Below are 20458 nucleotides of genomic sequence, written 5' to 3'. Positions count from 1 at the left end.
AGAAGGTCGATAATTCTACTTGGGATACTCGGTCATTCTTGAAAATATAAATGACTGGGAAACTCAGGTCTTCTTTGCGCAACCAAGACTGGGATTATCCAAGTGACAGTGAGAGAAAAGTAATTTCTTAAAATCGAAAAAAAAACAGTGTCACAGAATCGTCAAACCATTTTACAATGATTTATATATATAATAAGGAAAAAAAATCCTTCATATCAGAATCTAGTTAGAGGATCGGAACATACTATATGTATATTTTAGACATGTTGAGACATTAAATACAACGATGTGTACCAGTACAATACAAGTATGATTGCAACTAATCCAGTTAAGAAAAGTGTAGTTTAAACATCAACACAACTTGCCATTTGTATATATAAAAGTCTTTCATGAAATAGGTCATTAAATTGACCTATAAATCAATACAAAATACCATCATTTTCAACATCTTTTCCACCAAAGTGTTTGTTTTATCATGATATGATAAACAGTTTTATGGAACTTTGGTATTTACACCTAACCCGCTGTAAAGATAAAATGCCTGTTGAAGAAACGCCGTAATTAATATTACTCTTAGCATTACAAGTGTTATTGAAAATAATAATAAATTCTAAATCATATTAGTTTTGTTGCGCCCCTTCTTGTAATTTACAACACATTTTTTTGTAGTCTTACATACTGTATATTCTTAATTCTAGGATTTTTACAGGATACACAGTGTAGATTACTCTTCGTTCTAACAGAATATTTGACAAATTCATAGCGCCACAGAAACATGTACTGTATTTATTACTTTGTATTCACCACATATTCGTTATGAATATATACATGTTTAATGTTCAAACTTAGTCTGTTAGCACAATACAACGCCATTTGTTGATCGTTTCCATGGTCAATCTTCTCATTTCAATGGTAAAACACGCGAAATAGAATATATATGTCGGTACATCTATAGCGTACAACTAAAGTTCTCGTATTAAACTGACAAACAGTAATGACACCACAATAATACACAATGATGACGATGTATGATTTGAATATGACGGGTAATTAGAATCGCCAAGTGTATATCGGTCATCATGCGGCTCTGAAACAGAAACAAATAATTATAATAACATTAAAACTAGACTTTGATTTACACATATACTAGACTGATAGATAGGAACTATGTTTGAAGACAAATCATAATTAAACTAATGTACATCTTGCATGTTAACAAAGATAAGTTAAAATGTCTGTATTGAATTAGTTAATTTGTAGTTTACATTGGCATTGATCGAAACAAAATATTGAAACATTTTTATGATAATTGTGGAGATTAAAGTGTATGAAAATGTATGGGTATATTTTACAAAACTATTGTTCATATTTTGTAAAAAAAATAATTCCAAAATATACAAATGTATGTATGAAAGAAATATGTGTATGTATATTTTCTTCACAGCGAATGGCGCATGCTTGAAATCAAAGCTAAACTGCGAAATCCCTTCTTAAAAAAGCTGCATAAAATTTTGTTGCGAAACATATTATTCTCCATACGTACACTATTCATATGCGTGAAATAACAAAAGCATTCTTTCCTTTAACACTTTCGGGAATCGATCTAAAATTATTGAAACAATTTTAACGTTGATAAAAATGATACAATATTTCCAAAAGATGTTATATACATACTAGCTTTTTGCTCCTTTAGGTGAGAGCGGTGTGTAAGAATATAAGAAAACTGTACTGCTTACCTCTCTTATCAGGATTTTTGTTAGCTGAAATAAAAATATTCGGTAATTATAAGATATTCAAATCATGCGATGAACTTGTTTGTTTATTTTTTTTTTGTTTTTTTTTTTAATCCCAGCGAAACATCAATTTTTAAATTCTTAAATGTATTGATGATATTTACAGTTAATTAGATTTATGTTGAATTCTTAAAAAGCATGTTTAAGGCAAATTTATTTTCAGTTGCTAGTAACGATATCAAAACGGTATGACTGATTCAACTGGTTGTTTGTAATAGTGTTGCTATTTTTTCATAACACACTTTCATTTGATGTGAAGAAACTGAAAAAAGTAATGTGAACGGCAAATTGCGCAATACATAAAACGTGTTACATCGTGTTTTGACTTGTAAAGTGACATTATGCTCATTTCTTTAATTGACAAGTTGAGCTGAATTGACCATTTATTTTAAACGATTGACTGTTGTAATGATGATTAACCAACAAGTGATACCGGAAATACAATACAATACAAATCTGCATTGAATATGAAAAGACTGCCCCACTATAAATTGAAGGTTACGGGTAAATTCCAATGAATATTTACAGGAATTGTCCTTGGGCCATGTGAGATATTTATTGACCATGCGAAATAAATTATACAATTAAAAGGAATTATATAAAAGTATATACATAATATGACATTCACCTGTTCATCTAAAATTCGTTCTTTAAAGTTATTGTCATATCAATAAAATTCTATATATAATGAATTTAAAGATCCTGTAACACATTTTTTTCTTGGTGTTATTTCATAAATATGATGCACAAATTAAGATAGTTCAAATAAACATTATTTATTAAGATATTACAGAATTTAACATTTCATGTAAATAAAGGGAGGTAATTAGAAATTTATTTTCTATAAATTCTAAGTCAAATTTTCCAATAAGAAATGAATGCATATAATTCATTGATTAAATATAATGTACACAAATATTTGCAGTACACATTTTACATATTCTTCGATGTTTGAAAATTGTTTTATTTGCATTATTATATACATATATAATTTTTTGCAAGTGTGGTATACACACAGTAACAATATCAATCACAAAACATACAGGATCTTTAATAATGAGTAAAAACCCTGGTATTTACTGTTACTGTAAATTACATAGAGAAATACAGAACAAAACATTAAAAACGTTTCAACGTTGTCCTCAATATAGCAGTATAAATCGTTAAATAATTCAAGCAGAATCAACTTACTGTTTAAAACTTGAACACTGACACTAGTAACCTGGAGGTCAGACGTCCGACAGGAATAAGTCCCAGTATCAGACATGCGCACGTCTGTTTTTGTCAAAATGCTTGTAATTGTCCTTGAATTAATGAAAAACTGTTTTCTTAACTCAACTTTTCTATCTGGCACTATTTTTGTACCATCTTTAAACCAGTCTATGGAATCTGGCGGAGTAATAGCTCCTGAAGCATTGCTAGTGAGTTTCAAAGTTCTCCCTCGATCAACATGTAAAGTACCCGTCAATGTTATTCCTGAAAATAGTAAGCTTAAAAGCAACTCGGCATAGAATGTATGAAATATAAACGTTCGCTTGTTAACAATGCATGCATATTAGTTATTTATGATCGGGTCCATGAAATGTATATTCAGCTTTTTCCTTTTCAAGCTTTCTATTTTATTTGTTAGTTCAATCACTAAATAAACGTACATTGTATTTAGGAAAGTTATTACGATATTTAATAAAAGACAAAAACTATTACAAAACAATATAACATTTTACTGCATTATCAAAGCAAATACATAAACAAATTGTATTTCAATGCATGATCACATTGGTTTGATATAAAAAAAACTATAACCACATACTTGCATACTAAGCAAATTGGTGAAGGTCAGTTAAAGTATTTCCAATATAAATTTTTTAAAAACATCGCAGTGAAAGTGTGTGGTGCATAAATGTGTCAAAAAGTGCATAAACACACAAACAATATAAAATATCTATAAATGCGTATCTATCAGCCAAGTAAATCAGTTAAAAATGTTACAGCTGAGTCAATTTCAAGACAACGTAACACATGCCCCGTTTATTAACAAGCTAATCTCAACATATAATTATCTACAAAGCAGTTTTTGCAAATATGAATACAGAAGATGATTTTTAATTAAAACTGAAAAATAATAGCTAGTATGCTAGATAAGGATTTCAGTAAATACGATCGTTTCTATTCTAATATTATCGTTGTGATTTTTTTCACATTAAAAACGTGTGAAAATTATTGATTATTTTATGTTGAACGTTGATGAATGTACATACTTTAGCTTCGCAAAGTTATATTAGTATCTGCGTTCTAAAACATATACAGTAACTAAAACGGAGTTTGTGTTTGGTCATGTTTCTTTACAACAATCCTGAAATGGTGTCGGGTTACACAAAACCAACTATTAGTTTACATTATCCAACTTTCAAGAGACAAATTTGCGAAATAAAAAGGGGTAAAATAAATCATTTCAGCTATTGTTCTGTATTAGAAAAGAACACATTTTTGAAACCTAGAAACAAATGCCATCTGACATACAATCTTTTAATTCTGTTAAAATTTGTAAAACAACAGTGACAAAGATCCTTGAGACCCTTATTCATTTTTTCCAAAGAGATCAAAGGAGATAATTGACAATTAAGTGTCAGCTTGAAATTTTGTTCACTCCTTATTTTGTCATCGTACTGCTTTCCTTTTGATTTTCCATTTCATTTTGTTAGGGGGAAATGGACTCGATAACATGAATGTTCTTTATGACACGCTCCATTTGGCATTATAATATCGCCTATGAGAATTCGTCTGAAATTAGAAATAAACAAGTCTAAGGTACTTTGTCCAAACAGTATTTAATACGTTAAATTATGGTTTATACTAAGTGCTTTGTTTTCTTGCTAAAATGAACTGGAAAATTCTTGCTCTTAAGGATTAGGTGTATTGCCATGAACTGAAAGATTTTGCAAATGAATGCATTAAGAAAAGAAGATATCACATATTGTATAAAAATAGATAGATGGAACATAAAAAGGGGATACTGCCAAAAAGTATAATTTTTACCAAATGTATACGTACCTTTTACATTTAAGAAAACTTCTTTACGAAGATCTCTGTTCGTAGAGCTAATTTTCATAAGCACCACTATCTGCTGTGGACACATTAGAAATCATGAGGTTCCAATTGTTAGAATCTTCTGTGTGAGCAACTTCAAATCTTTTGTCACTTGTTATAATGACTGTTCCGCTCGTAATAAAAAGGCTTTCATTCGCCCTTCGCCAACTTATCTAAATAACGAAAATAGATATATTGAAGATATATGTTTCTCAAAGCTTAAAATTAAAAAATGACACAAGAGAAATATGTTATATTAATCATTTTTTAGATATCATATAAACACCATATATGTATGTTTTTATTTTTTTTGAATTAACTCATTAGAGCATGGTTCAATGTAGTTTTCGTTCATCTTTAACTTGAATATAATTTTTACGCTTGCAAAACCCCCTTTTCACACCTTTTAAGAAGCACCTTATGCGAGCATGTGACTGAATTTTCTGTTATACCATTGTAGATAATATAAACTATGTTTAGGTTCTTTTTCATGACCGGTGCTCCACCTCTACACAATTCATTGTCTTTTATAGCACAAAGCAGAGTTGACAAAATTGATACAGTATCAATAGGCATATTTGCTTAAGTTCAATTTAGTTGAATGTCTGAATTGTCATATAATGTACACACCTATATTTACCCCGTACCAAAAAGTATAAAAAAAACATAAAAACCCCCCACTTTTTTACCGCTTGGGCAGAGCAAAAAAGAATGGCCCCTTCACCCCTTTTGATTTAAATTATAGTTTGACTCTGTTTGTTTGGAAAATTTTTGGGGGGGTGGGAAAACTTAAAAATCCTTTCGTCTAAATTCCTTTCCCCTTTAAAAAGAAAAAATTTTCGATAATAATTGTGAATACTGAGAGTGAATGTTAGATACATGTATGTAATAATACGTGTTTCTTTGATTCATACGTTAGTTGAATATGATAAAAATGTGCAATGTTTAAAATCAAAATTTCAGTATTAAAATACACACTCTAACGTTATTGATGTCGGGATAGGACTTCTATAAACGTTCATTTTGATATAATAAGGGTAATTATATGATAAAATGAAACTTACAACAAGTTAAGTCAATTTAAAAACGGTAACAAATAAACATTTTTTTACACGTTTCAAATATTCTAGAATAAAATAATGCGCAAACCATTTTGTTATGACTTACATGTAGTCTATCTAAATATTAAAATAAATAGTAAATTTTCTTTCTATTATTTCTATCAAATTATTATAATGATGAAATAGTTTATATATTTTTAACCAGCGAGAAATTACTATCAATATCAATTAATAGTTTGCGAAAATATGTACTTTATATTATTGAGGTGTTGGTATTATAATTCTTCACCTGGTGGTAAATGTTATATTAATGTTAATTTGATTGCTTCTTAACAAATAGTCTTGTATCCCTCTGCTTTAAATTAACTTAAGACATTACATACTGATCGAAAGTTAATACCGATTTATATTGTATATCAAAAGCAATAATTTAAACATTTACAAGCTACATTCTAAACTCTGCATCATGTCGATAGTTTTAAAATTGGAATGTTTTAATATGCGTTCACTAATTTAAGACAGAAAATTGTATTTCCTGCGAAAGGGAGTGAAAGATGAAATAGTGTTTATCGTTGAATATAATCTATTCACCATAATACATATGATATGTACGAAGACTGCCTCTCATAAACAAGTGCTCTTAGGGAATTGTCAAAGAAATAAAATAATTACTTATACCAAAATGAAATTATTAAATATATAACAGTTGTTGTGACATAGTTTGTGGTCGGAAATGCATACTTTAAAGCGCCTTTAAAAACGATTTGATATATTAATATGATTGCAGGACATTTTAATTACTTCATATTATTGTATCGTCCGATATAAAGGAAGTAAGATACTGGTAATTTGTTAACGATACCATTCATGGTCACATGGTATATCAACTATCATTGTAAAAAATAAAGTGTACATTTCAACTTCATTCTGTACCGTATTGAAACATGATAACAATGTAACAAAATGTCATATGAAACATGACATAATTATCCAACCCTTTTATCATGTCAGATATTTCGCGCCGGTGTTATAATGATAGTTATTGACACCATTTATTAAACGATATTGATTTATTAAAAATTGTGCATAAACATATAACAAGATGTAACTCAATATATACGTTGATAAGTAAGTCATTTAATCAAGTGTTTCAAGACTTAGCAAAACCGATCATATCAAGAAATTACGAACTGACTTTTGAGAGTGTAATTGACTGTCGCGTCTAAAATCTTAAAAAAACTACCAAAGCCTAAACACCGGTAGACTTTGGGGGAAAATGCACATTTGGGTTTCTGTTATCATTTCTTAACGTATGGACGTACAGTTCACGTTTGGTGTACAAACATTTACCATGCTTGCGTTTGTGTGACAAGCTGAAATTGTTTAGGGACCAAGAGTGATTCATTAGAATGTTAACACTGTCATTGTCTTTCACGGTATGAATAATTTAATAGCCTACAACAGTAGACAGCTGTTACATTTCTAAAAGGACCATTAAAGTGTATTTCTTCTACTTCTTTTTTAAATCCAATATGATTCTTAAAAGCATGCCATTTCTAGGAAAATTCAGATTCTTCTAGTTTATTCATGATACTTTATCGTAAGTAGAACAGAGAAAAACGAAAGAAAGTAACCCGTCACTTATTCATAAGAAAAAAAACATAATCATGGCATGCTCACTGTCTTGTACATAAACCAATTATCTACTTCATAAACGTGGATGTTAAACTCGTGTATGTTGCTCTTGTTGGTAGTTCTACAATAAAACTGTCACACGTTAAATAAGAGACAAATATTAGATAACCTGTTTTATTCGTATCAAAATAAAAATGATCATTGTGTCTTAGGCCGCGTCTACACCTATTCAAGTTTCTTACATGTCACATTTAGATAAGCTAAATAAATGGCCCTTTCAACATTTAATCAGGCACAATTTTTACTGAAATGTCTAATTAAGATTTCCCAGGATTTATACCTTTGTCTTTGCAATACTATCATGTTTCTGTAAAATATGTGAATAAAAAAGCGGGAAAATGATGCAATTAGCTAAAAACAATGGAGTAAATTAAATGTGTACATTCTTTTAAAAAAATGGAAAATGTGAGAAAAATATTTTTAGAGCTGATAAATTGATGCAAATTCTTTATTTGATGAAAGTTATTCACTAAATGAACAAAATCATTTAAAATCCATTTTGACTACATGAAAAACAGATTTATTTTTTGCTCTTCTGTGTATTAGTGTATTGATCTGTTCCTCTGACACATTTACTAAAATTTACAGGTCATGAACACTGAATCAGTAACAAATAATAGTCAGAAAATAATAAAAAAAACAACACTATCACACCTTCGGGGCACATGTTTTGTGTCAAACCGGTCTTGACAGCCAAAAACTTTCTTGCAAGGAATTATCTTCTTAGATGTCACATAATTTCTCTTTAAAACTCATTCAAGTAGGGTGTCTACACTATGCAATACAAGAGAATATGATACTTGCATTCAAGACTTGGATAGGTGTAGACGCGGCCTTACTGAAACATGGTCTCTGCTATTAACATGTGGATATTGTACTTTAACATAATATAATATTCCGAAACAAACAATTATGGTGTTATTTTAAGTAGGTGCAATTTGTTTGTGCAAGCGCCATTGCCACGGATAGAACCAAATATATTTCTTTTATACAAATATTTTGAATGTATTCTTTTCTTTTTCCAAATTCAAACAATAATTTTGTTCACAGATATAAAGCTTTATATTTTAAGCATAAATAGCCAATACCCTAGAAAATTCTTAACTTCTTGTGACATATTCTTCGTAAAGACTCATTGTTGATAAGCATGCATTACACACAGTCTTAATGGCTCTAGTAATTAACCTTTTAATAAAATATTTACCATCACAGATGGTACACAATCGTTTTGCCGTGGTAATTCTAGGAGCATACTGTACAAGTATATGATGATTACAAGATGAATAATTAAAGCTTTGTCTGACATTTTAACGCCATATTGGTATAGTAGTGGCACCATCAAATGTAACATCAGAGATGGTTAACTAATCGTTCGCTCTCCGTCTGTCTCGTGGTATGTGAAAGGTGTATATTTTCAAGTGAATCAAACTTTATCGTATAAATAAGTTGTGCCAAATCACGGGTTAATTTTCCTATAGTTTGCATACAGTCAGCTATTTGAATTATAAAAACTTGAGCGATATAAATGGCAATTTCCTTTTTATTCTAAAGATTTCAGAACAAGGTTTGACAGTGAATCTTACATTTATTTTCATCCGATAAGATAAATCATAATTTCTCAATACTGTATCTTTAGCAGACATGAACAGCTTTTATGAAAGAAGCTATATAATATTATACCGGTGACAATTGAGCAATAAATGCATTTCGTCTTCTATCCCATTTGTACATATATGACATAATATGTCATTTATATCCAATGGTACATGTTCATCATGAAATTTTCTTCAACATGAACTGCATTGTTTTGTTGAGTATTTCTCAACACCCTCTTAGAATAAGTCTTCATTGCAAAACAATGCCTAGTAATCCTGGCACATATTTTATACGCTGGCATATCTTACTTTGTGGTGAAGAGCCAACATTTTTATTGCAGTTGTTACCACAAATTACATTACGAACTTGTCTAGATATAATTGATAGATTTGAGATGATGTTACTGTATCGCTCTGTGACGGATTTATAACAAAATTGACACTAAAGCAGTGTGTACATGGTTGGAATATTTTCTGTGTTTTCTTTAGATGATAGGTAATAAACATGAATGTGCATTGATCGCATAGGCAATGTTTTAATTGATCATTTATTGGAGCATGTTTCTCGACTATATGATCATTATACGGCAGTATTCTATAGCAATAAAATATTAATCGTGCCTCATTTATAAATAACTTTGAATTTCGAAAGGTGTAATACGTTCCATATAGATACAAAATGAGTCAGTTTTTGCCAGTTAAATGCCACATGAAGAATTAAATATCAATACATATAACCCGTGAATTTATCCCTCACGATATTCGTTTCTTCTAATTTCTATTGGTTACAGGGAACAATGTGAACGTGCGCTCGGTGTTATAACTTCACGTTCCCCCGTTGGGCGCCAAATATCACAGGGTGAGAAAAATATGCTTCCTGACCGGGACTCGAATCAATTCTTCTAAAAAACATGTGTTATAAGTGGTTTAAATAACTGTGATTAGCATCACTTTAGACTTTAGTGTTTTCCGTAATAAGTTCATATATGATACTAACTTCTATCCTCTGTGACTAACAAGTACGTTATCAGCAACAGTGATAACTTGGGAAAGCATAATGGTCAGTTGACGGACTGGGTATATGCGAGGTTTGGCATTTTACATGATTGTCACAACTTAATGCCTTATCTATATTTGAATTCATGAAACATTGTTGCTAAGTTATTATCGATGAAAATATACAAAATAAACCATATACATGTACTTTGTTCGTTTACTTTAAATCCTTTGTTACAGAGTTACGATCCCTGTACACAATACATAATTCGAAATGTCTGCAGTATATTATGATCATTATAACAAAATGCTTACTGGTAGGTTAATAACACATACTCATCAACAAAATAGACTAATTTCTAATAAACATACATTAATATGATTAATACTGTAAATATTTCATAAATTATGACTTCAATTAGATGTGAGCTTTTCATCACGCTTCTATGTCGATTGAATTTCACAGTTTGTTGCTTTTGTATACAAACTACACTTAGACGCACGGTATACAGTATGCATTTGTGAATAATTTCTGGATAAAAAGTAACATCACAAGCTCTCCTTAGATTTTGAATCGTCAAACAAAATTATCAGAGTTATACATGTATGTAATTCTTAAACCTAACAAATATTATAAGGGCCTTTGAACCATGTGAGATATAGATATTCCCTAATACAAGCATAATTATTGTTTATTATTGTTTGGGAAGCAGACATGCACAGATTAAACGAATACGCATTTAGACGTCGGATTCATTATAAATCAGGAAAATAATTATATGGTATCTTAAGTCATGATTCAACCTGTGCTTTTAGTTGGATATCATAAACTGTTGAAAATAGCAACTTCCCCAGGCATTGATCACACATGTCAGTCGTTAATAAAGTATTACTTTTTTGATAATAATATAGTGAACAATGGCACATATTAACATCTTTGTTGTGTAAAGTCTAACTCCTTTGCTTGTAGCACTCAAAGCTTTGCGTGCAGACTCTGTTTAATGAAACACACTACCCATATGTGAACTTGACAAAGAGATGTGTTAGTACGCAGTTAAAAGCATGCAGATATGTTGTTAGGTTTATGTTGTTATGAGTAGATGATATGTAGACTGTAATAAAATAATACACTAAGTAGTCCAACAAAGTGATATTAGTTTGTATGTACTTGCATGTCTATTGCAAACTCTTTTTTACATATGCCTTAAAAAGTAAGAAGTCGTAGAATGAAGAATTACAATTTTCGTAAAATGGTGAGCATATTTATCGTTATTACACATGTATAAACAGATAAGAAATACCAATTGTCTTAATAAAAGCCCATAATCCAGTTGTCATGAAAAATACATGCATCATGGATATTTTCAATTTTATATTCTATAAGATTACAAATAAGTAGTATTATCTTTTTTTTTTAATTCTTTCTTTTAAATCATATTTGATGTCCTATTAAAGTTTCAAAAATTCCATTCATTTGCTAATATATACATGTACCTGAGTTATCTTTTGTTTGCGTTTAAGCAATTCGTAAAGTTACGGTGATAATGCATTTTGTGTGAAAGACAGAAAACCACGTTTTTACATTTTGCTGCTTTTGTCACAGATTGTTTCACATCCGACGCTAGGTACTTCAGATGTTTAGCATCTAAAATATTCTCAATCTGTAACATTATAAAACAATACTTTGCCCTTTTGCGAGAAGAAAAAAGTCATTTCTTAGTCTAAGTGTGCTTTTATTGATACATAAGTAAAACAAAACCCACACAAACCTTAAGTTTCGCTCGGTATGTTAATTTATATATCTTAATGACGAGTCATTCAAAAGGGTTTTATTAACAAAAGCAGACAATCTAAACAAGTGTAAAATGATCTGTAAAATAATATCAAGATTCACGCCTGCATATGAGATTAAATTGTATCTGTAATGTTTGAAAATATATATTGATTACAATACTAAAATTTTAAAAAAGTAAATAACCTTTATAAAAATGTGGAGGTTTTCAGAACTTTTAACTTTCATAATGAATACATGCTCTCTCTTGATAAATTGTCTTTTGATGAAAATAACATAACTTGAATACAGAAGGTGGAAATCATTTTCTTTTTTCTAAGATTGATATAACGTGTGTAAATGAATAAAATACATTTGTTAGATATCAAACATGTTAGAGTAAACGAATACAACAACACATGTTATAAAATACAAGTCTGCAAATACCTGTATGTATAGAAATCATTGAGGTTCAATTAAGCAGAAGACAAATAGTTCTGGCATGACAGAGTTACGACGAAAACATGAAAGAAACCAGGAAATATCTTAATTAATAATTACATCTCTTGATCTTATGAAACAAGCTCTTGAAGTAATGGGACGTTAAAACTGTTGTAAAAACAGACATTTCTGTTAAGTGTGTTTTGTTAATTACTACATTTAATTATCTTAAATCACAAATAGATACTAGTTACACAAGTAGATTTATGCTTACAAACGTATGTCGTTCTCAGTAAGAAGATATATGTTAGTGTGTGTAAATGAATATGGAAAAGAGCATGACTTCTACTTTGCACGAATACAAATGATAGCTTGATAAAAATTGTGATGGTTAGGTTTATATACTATCTGCATAAATGCACAATTAAAATTGTTTGTGTGAAATGCGACACTCTATCCCAAAGGTTAATCCGTGCTTCGATGAAAGTACGTGTAAGTAGGTTAGTATTTATTAGTAAGGAGAAGGTAGGATGAGAGGGAGGAATTTGAAGTGTAGTGTACTGCGGTACTTTGCAGTGGTGTGTAGTAGGTAGTTGGGAAATATACTTGTCAAAGAATGAGGAAAGCACGACGATACAAGCAAAGACCAACTGAACGCGTATACACCTTTTTTATAATGTTTTCATTAAAAGTAAAAGTTTCTTTCAATACTCATGTTTTACACAATAAGAAACATATTATTTTTGATTAATTGACCAAACAATATCTTTTTAATGAAACTATAATTATAACTAACGGTTTTGTTAGGTAAAATTGTAAGTAATTGATCTATGTGACAACCATATATAAATTATTGATGCACGTAATATAGTGTTTAATAAACCAAATAATACGGTTAATTGTTGCCAACAAAATTATAATAAGGTGATTCTTCGAGGTTAAGGAAGGAAGGATTTCTGGTTTATTCCTGTCGGTACTTTGAATTTCTGTTTTATAGAATTTCCATTATGATACCTGAACGATAGAACGAATCTTAAAGTTTTCGTAGTAAGAAGTATTTCTTTAAAGCTTTTATTTCTTAAAAGCTTTTACATCACCTAAAGTGTGTAATGCAGACTTATAAGATAATATGGTATATCATTACAACTGGTATAATCTAATATAACACCGATCATATCTCAGCAGAATTTAAACAGTACATCATTTATATGGCTTTTAGCTGTAGTTCATAAATTTTAAAACAAAGTAACGTGCGTACTCCTTATTGTTAAACAAGAGATCAATCATGATTTTTTTGTCGGTAGAAATTAGAAACACGCTCACTAGTCTGTATTTCCATGATGGTACTATCGTTGCTGTTTTCACGAGATATTTTATAAACATACAAGAAAAGCATTGATGCAAAGCATCAAAGGGCGTCCAAGCAAGAAATGCATCAAGTGAAGATGAACTAGTAGACATATGATGACAAGATATTCTTATAAACTTTTCAATGATTTTTACCAGAATTGTATATCACTTATGAATGAGCGGACGAAAGACATTGTTCATTATGAACTTTGATTGGCATGCTAGAGATTAGAATATTACTTGTTATTTCTTTATGATCGTGGTTATTAATAGCAACGGATATACATGTATACAATCATTTATTATCCATATGTGTAACGCATGATCAACACCACACTTGTAATTGTCCCTTTTTATGTTACCGCTATTAGCGAAGACTCCCTCATAAGGTATCTGTTCACACTTAGTAAAAATATGACACTGGTTATAGTACCATGTTGATCATGTTGAGCATAATTGTTTATTATACAATAATTGTAATATCTATTAATTTTAATAAAAAAAATACAGATTTTATGAATATTGTTTTCTGTTCTTTTCTTTTTTTTTGTATTTTTTGTGCTTTTTTAATACTGAGTTTTTATGTTTGATAATCTTTTTTTATGAAAATCGTAAAATAAATTTTAAGAATTCAATTGTCATATTGACCGACGATTATAAGTCAAAACTTAACTGGAAAAAGTCAGTAAATTATGGTTAATCTTTCAATATATAATATTGTTTATTCTTAAACCATGTACATGTACATTTGTATTTTTCTTTATCCTTTTTTAAACTATCAATCAATTGAATAATTCATAAAATCTAATTTGTAACTTTGAATAATTCCTCGGCATCTTTACTAAACACGAATAACAAATTAAGTAAAATGTTTCAAAGTTGATAGTGTCATATTAATACTATAAAAATGTACCTTTTTTCTCAATTATTGTACATATTCATTGTTTTTATCTCATATAGATAAAATGAAACATGCTATTGTTGTTGTCGTTGTTTTTTTTTCGAATTGCATGTTTATGTATAATAATAATCAATAAATTTGAGAGTTGATCTGTGTTTATTAATAATTGTAACCAAACTAAGTGACAAACATTCATTTTGGGGAAAAGCTTATTTATCTGTTAAAATATTTGTTCTGTTCTGTAACGATATCAAACATCTACTCCAAAACCGGGAGAGACCGGACAATAAACGTGTGGTACTATTCGCCGGTCACTAGTAAATCCCGGTCAAAATAGACCGGGAGAGACCGGGAATTACCGATAGGAGTACATCCCTCTATAAATAGATTTTCGGAATATTTAGGTCATCAACTCATCATTCTATTTACAGCTTTGATTTATATTACATGTAAAATTCGTGGATGCATGTACAACAATAACATACCATAATAACCCACTGTGTACTACAAAATGATAAATAAAAAAACCCCGAAGAGCGCGATTTATTGACGGAAACGGTTATTTCATTTGAAAATATTTGCATTGCGAAATTCTCCAGTTCGGTATTCATTGTACATATCGCGACATTTCATTTTTAATTAATAATCAAGCACCCTCATACCGATCGGAATGATCGGCTTTTATTATGAACGACTAAAAGGCTCGAGAAGTTGCTGTCGCCCTTTCACAAAATCTGATTTCATTCCATAAGAGGCGCCGCGCTTCGGCGCGGACGCCAATAATCACTAAAATCTGGCACCCTGTATTTGTGTGAATGCCGTTCGTTAATGTCAGAGTGACAAAAGTTATGTTTTGACGTCACAAAAGGCTACCTTGTAAATAAATAACAAGATGTATAATTAAAAGGATGAATTATACTGCAGGTACATATATTAGTGTAAAACTATTTGCACATGTCTTGCATATGTTTTGCACCAAAACACTATTGGCTAATAGGTTTGTGTTTTGTATCAAGTGTGGAGGCATACACACTAGAGGATTCAGAAATGGTCAAAATGCTTCCGTTTCTGGCAGACCGAACACTTAAACGACGGATTTTTCCTTCCCTTTTATGGCCTATAATAGACATAAAATAGATATACATGCAGAAATTGTCGGTGGCGCAGAGGGGTGGGGGGTTAGTGGACGCAATTTTTTAAACGGTAGTTATCAAGACTTTTATCAATAATTTCCAGTGGAACAAAGTGAATGAAATATTCATTAAATTTATTTGACAACATATTTAAAAACGTTCTTGAGCTAAGTGTATTAATGCACTTTAATGAACCTGTCTTTAAGCAGCATTGAAAATGCCTTATATCTGTCTTATCAGATCTGTTACGAGCATTTGTAAAATCTGACACGATCTTAAAGTACAAGTATAACAATTTGTTCAGTATGTTCTGGTTAGTTTGCATTAGAGTAATCTTCTAATTGTTTCTCTGTTTAGTCCACATTTTGCCATTTGAGTTTTAGCAAATTACTTTAGAACAATAATTATTATATTTCATTTTTCGAACACGTTGTAAATGAGAAGAAAATTACAATCCAGCTATGACAACGTTACATGTTGATATATTTCGCAATCTACCCGTGTTTGTTTAATGAACGGGAATCATAGTTGATTCGGATGGGCGTTCATTATAAGATTTCAATATTAAAAGAGTTTGCTCGTTCCTGTTTGTTTAATGAAAACTGGCTGATGAACTACAAAAGTCCATTATATCAATATAGAAAAGGTCTGCATATAATCCATTTGGCATATGAAATTCAAATACGAATTTTTTGTCTATTAGTAAGCTTAATCAGTTATTTTTCAACCATATTCAAATTTCATAAGACATTCCAAATTGGATTGCTAAATAAACTTTATGTAATTGTTTAAAAGACTAGTTGTTATTTGAAAATATTTGAAATACTGACTAACATTTAATAGATTATATTTATCTTAAAACAAAAAATAAGTATAACAGTTCAAATGTTTTCCAATACATACATCATTTTCTTAATAGTATACAAATGTTGTTATTCAGTCAAGTTTGATAAATTGCCCTTAACGTATATTGTATTCCTTTAGCATGCTGTTAAAACAATTGACTTTTCCGTAAGAATCCCTTTTCAGAAACAGTTTCAGTCTTTTATATTCGTTTTGCGAACTGGTTATAAAATATTAATCGCAACATAAGTGCGATGAAAATTCAGATAAGAGAGTCAGTAAATCGTCATCATATTGTTCTAAAATAACAACATTAATGACAGAAACAATATGGTAGAGAACCCTGAGTAGATACAATTAATATGAAAGCTTCGTAAACAGACATGAACGAAAATCAGGAAGTATCGAAATGACTTCTACTTCTCGTAATCTAGTTAGATGACTTCTTTAGGTGCTCCTTAAAACTACTAAATTAAGTAAAAGATGTTACTATGCGTTTGTATGAAATATAGATTTTTGGTGTATTATTTTATATTATGAGAGTGACGTGATATTCTACTGTGAAATGAAACAGGCAACTTATGTTATTGTTTGCTTTCTTGTAAATCATTTTATTCCTTTACTTCAGTCTGCATACCCTGTAAAATGAATACAATCTACAATTGATCGATTATTTTCTTAAATAATTCATTGCAGCAATTAATCATTTTCAAAAAAGAAGATTAATATAAAGCTATACATATTATAATGTTATAGGCAAACATATTTATAATATCAGGCATATGTTATTTATGCCGCTAGTATGAACATGGTTTAATAGGTGGTTCGTATGTGTTTTAATCATATTGTATGTGTAATCATTCATATAATTATCATGAATGAATGCGCTTTATCGGTAAGAAAATAAGCAACTATTTCTCTATATATTTCATAATCAAATACACTTAAATAATTTAATACCCTTCTTAATACACATCTGTCAAAGTGTTAACGCCTTCGTTATATGAACAAAAGTTGACAACAAATATTCGTTACCCTGCTAAATTTTAAGGAAATTGTTCAGCTTCCATTTTCGAGCTGTCCATTACTAATTTCGTAAATATTAAGGTGAACATTTGCCAGTCAATAGTATAACACCTTGTCAGACTCCAAAGGTAAGCGGGCTGCCCTGGCATTAAAACATTGGTTAATATGATATAGATCTTGCAGGGCATGGGTTTACAGTCAATTCCGCAGATATGCCCGCATGTTTTGATATAGATTAGGGAAATGATCTAATGAAGAATTGCATTCTTACTACTGTTTGACAAAATTCGTACTTAACTTAGATGTTCAAACAGCGGATTGATTTTATAGGACAGTACAAAACCAGTTTATATGTCATGATAAAGGTATTATATAACTTTGACTAACAACTGAGATATAGCATGCGGTCAAATTTGATTATTCTTTTTTCATTTTTGGCAGTTATTTTATACCAAAAATATACATTTCCAAACTGTCTGCCGATTCTTTGTCTTTCATGTTGGTTATGAAAACTTTTAAATATTTAATAAAACATTTTGTATTTTCACAAACTATCTTATTGCTTAAATTTCTAATTGGTATTCATCCATGGAATGACAATTGTTGTAAAATAGTGTACGCTTATAATATTAAAAACTATTCGTATTGAAGCACAAACAGCTTATAGACATTTTAGCAAACTAGAACCGTGTCATCGTGTGGAAATGGTCAGATCGCGATGCATTTCATATGAAAGATAACGTAGAAATTGGAACATGGACAAAAAAATATATAAACAACAGTGTCAGTGAGAACATTTTATGTAACATTAGTCAAATAACAAATACAATTAATGAAAATCTAAGTGGAATTCAGTGAGTGTACAAAAATGCATTGATATCAATTTACTATACAAATGTTATACAATGTTGAACAATGCAATAATGTTTTGAAAATGAAAGAAACGATATATGATAACAGAGCAAATCAATATGTCTTAGAATAAGCTTTTATAATACTATTCTTGGCTTATAGGTTTACAACAATTAAAAAGTTAGGATTTTACACAAATTTCTTTTACAAGATGTGAAATCCGAAGCAAAAATAGTTTAAAAGTTTAAAATGTTTCTTTTTCATGCTACAAATTACAGTCGACTATAACATAATCTTATAAGATACAGTTTCCAACTACAATTACATTTCTCTATGAAGGTGGATTAACATTACCATTAAACCATAATGGTGGATGAGTTAAAGCTGAATTATAGAGACAAAACAATTCAACATCAAGTGAAATCGTTTCACAATATATTTCAGAATTGGACCTAAACGCATACAAACACATGCTTCTTGAAACGTTTCATATCAATTATTGTCTTATGTATTATGCAAAGCATATTGAACTTCATCAATATTTGAATAAAGTGTTCCCTTACAGGATAGCAAATAAAATATAGTTTTAGACAAGAGAACATGTTATTAAGGTTTTGGCTAATCTAAAACCACATGAAACTGAACATTAAAGTTTAATTCAAATCAATACCAATTTGACAAAGAGCCATGTTAGCATGGCCATCCCCCGCCGAATGTGTTTGCTGATTGGAAGAATGTATTTGTAGTAGAGCAGAATAGTTCAAGTGAAAGAGGTCTTTTGGTAATAAAAACTGATGGCTGAAGTGATTACAGATTTGAAACCAATGTGAATACTGATGGCTGAAAATAACTAAGGGCTATAACTGCAAACTAATGCTGGGTAGGTTATCATTCTTGCGCACTGCACCCCTCCGCAATGAGATCTATCCACCTATGAAGTTTCAAGTTGATATCTTTAAACTTTTTGAGATAAGCTCCGGACAAAAAAGTATGAAAAATAACAAAGGGCAATAACTCAAAAATTATAAAGGGTAGAGTTATCATTCTTGCACACAGCATTCCTCCTCAATAAGATCTATCCACCTATGAAGTTTCATGTTGACATCTCAAAGACTGTTTGAGTTATGCTCCACTCAGGTGAAAAATTATGTATGAAAAAAAAAACAAAGGGCAAGAACTCAAGAATAATGATAGGCAGAGTTATCATTCTTGTGTGCTGCACAGCTCCTGAGAGAGATCTATCAACCCATGAAGTTTCATGTTGATCTCTCAAAGGCTTTTTGAGTTATGCTCAAGACAATAATTAAGTTTGAAAAATAACAAAGGGCAATAACGGAAAATTATACAGGGAAGAGTTATCATTCTTGTGCACCACACTCCAACTTAATATGAACTATTCACCTATGAAGTTTCAATTTGATACCTCAAATACTTTTTGAGATATGCTCCGGACAATAATGTCGGACGGAAGGACAGACGGACGGAATGGATGGACGGACGGACGGAAGGACAGACGGACGGAGACCATTTCTATATCCCCCGCCGCCTTTCGGCGGGGGATAATAAAAGCAGATGTTGAAAACGAAATTTTGTTCTTCTAATTGTAATTTATTAAGCACAAGTGGTATCAGATAATTCCAAATCATCAAGATCCTTTATTCGTTATTTATTATTGACAAGAGTTGTATTATGCGTGACGGTTATGACATAATAATAAACTAAATTATACTTACTTATCCCCATTTTGATTATTTATTTATTATTTATCCTAAATAAAAACAGGAACCAGGTCTTACAGAAGAGAAAGGTCAAGACTGATGTAGGATCCGGAACATGATAAAGTTATTTGGAAAGAAATTAATCAGAAACCCCATACCATATTTCAAAATTAAAATTAAAACACTGATATAAAGC

The 20458-nt window shown here is 30.3% G+C and overlaps 1 pseudogene; it reads right to left on the bottom strand.

Annotated features, from left to right (window-relative positions):
• Positions 1-803: 803 nt before the first annotated feature.
• LOC132723596 (uncharacterized) lies at positions 804-5456 on the bottom strand (annotated as a pseudogene).
• Positions 5457-20458: the final 15002 nt, after the last annotated feature.

This window comes from Ruditapes philippinarum, unplaced genomic scaffold (assembly GCF_026571515.1).
Source record: "Ruditapes philippinarum isolate M1 unplaced genomic scaffold, ASM2657151v2 ctg1712_1_1_1_1, whole genome shotgun sequence".
In the NCBI taxonomy this organism is placed as follows: Eukaryota; Metazoa; Mollusca; class Bivalvia; order Venerida; family Veneridae; genus Ruditapes; species Ruditapes philippinarum.
The sequence above is the reverse complement of the archived record's forward strand: the minus strand, read 5'-3'. Positions and strand labels throughout refer to the sequence as shown.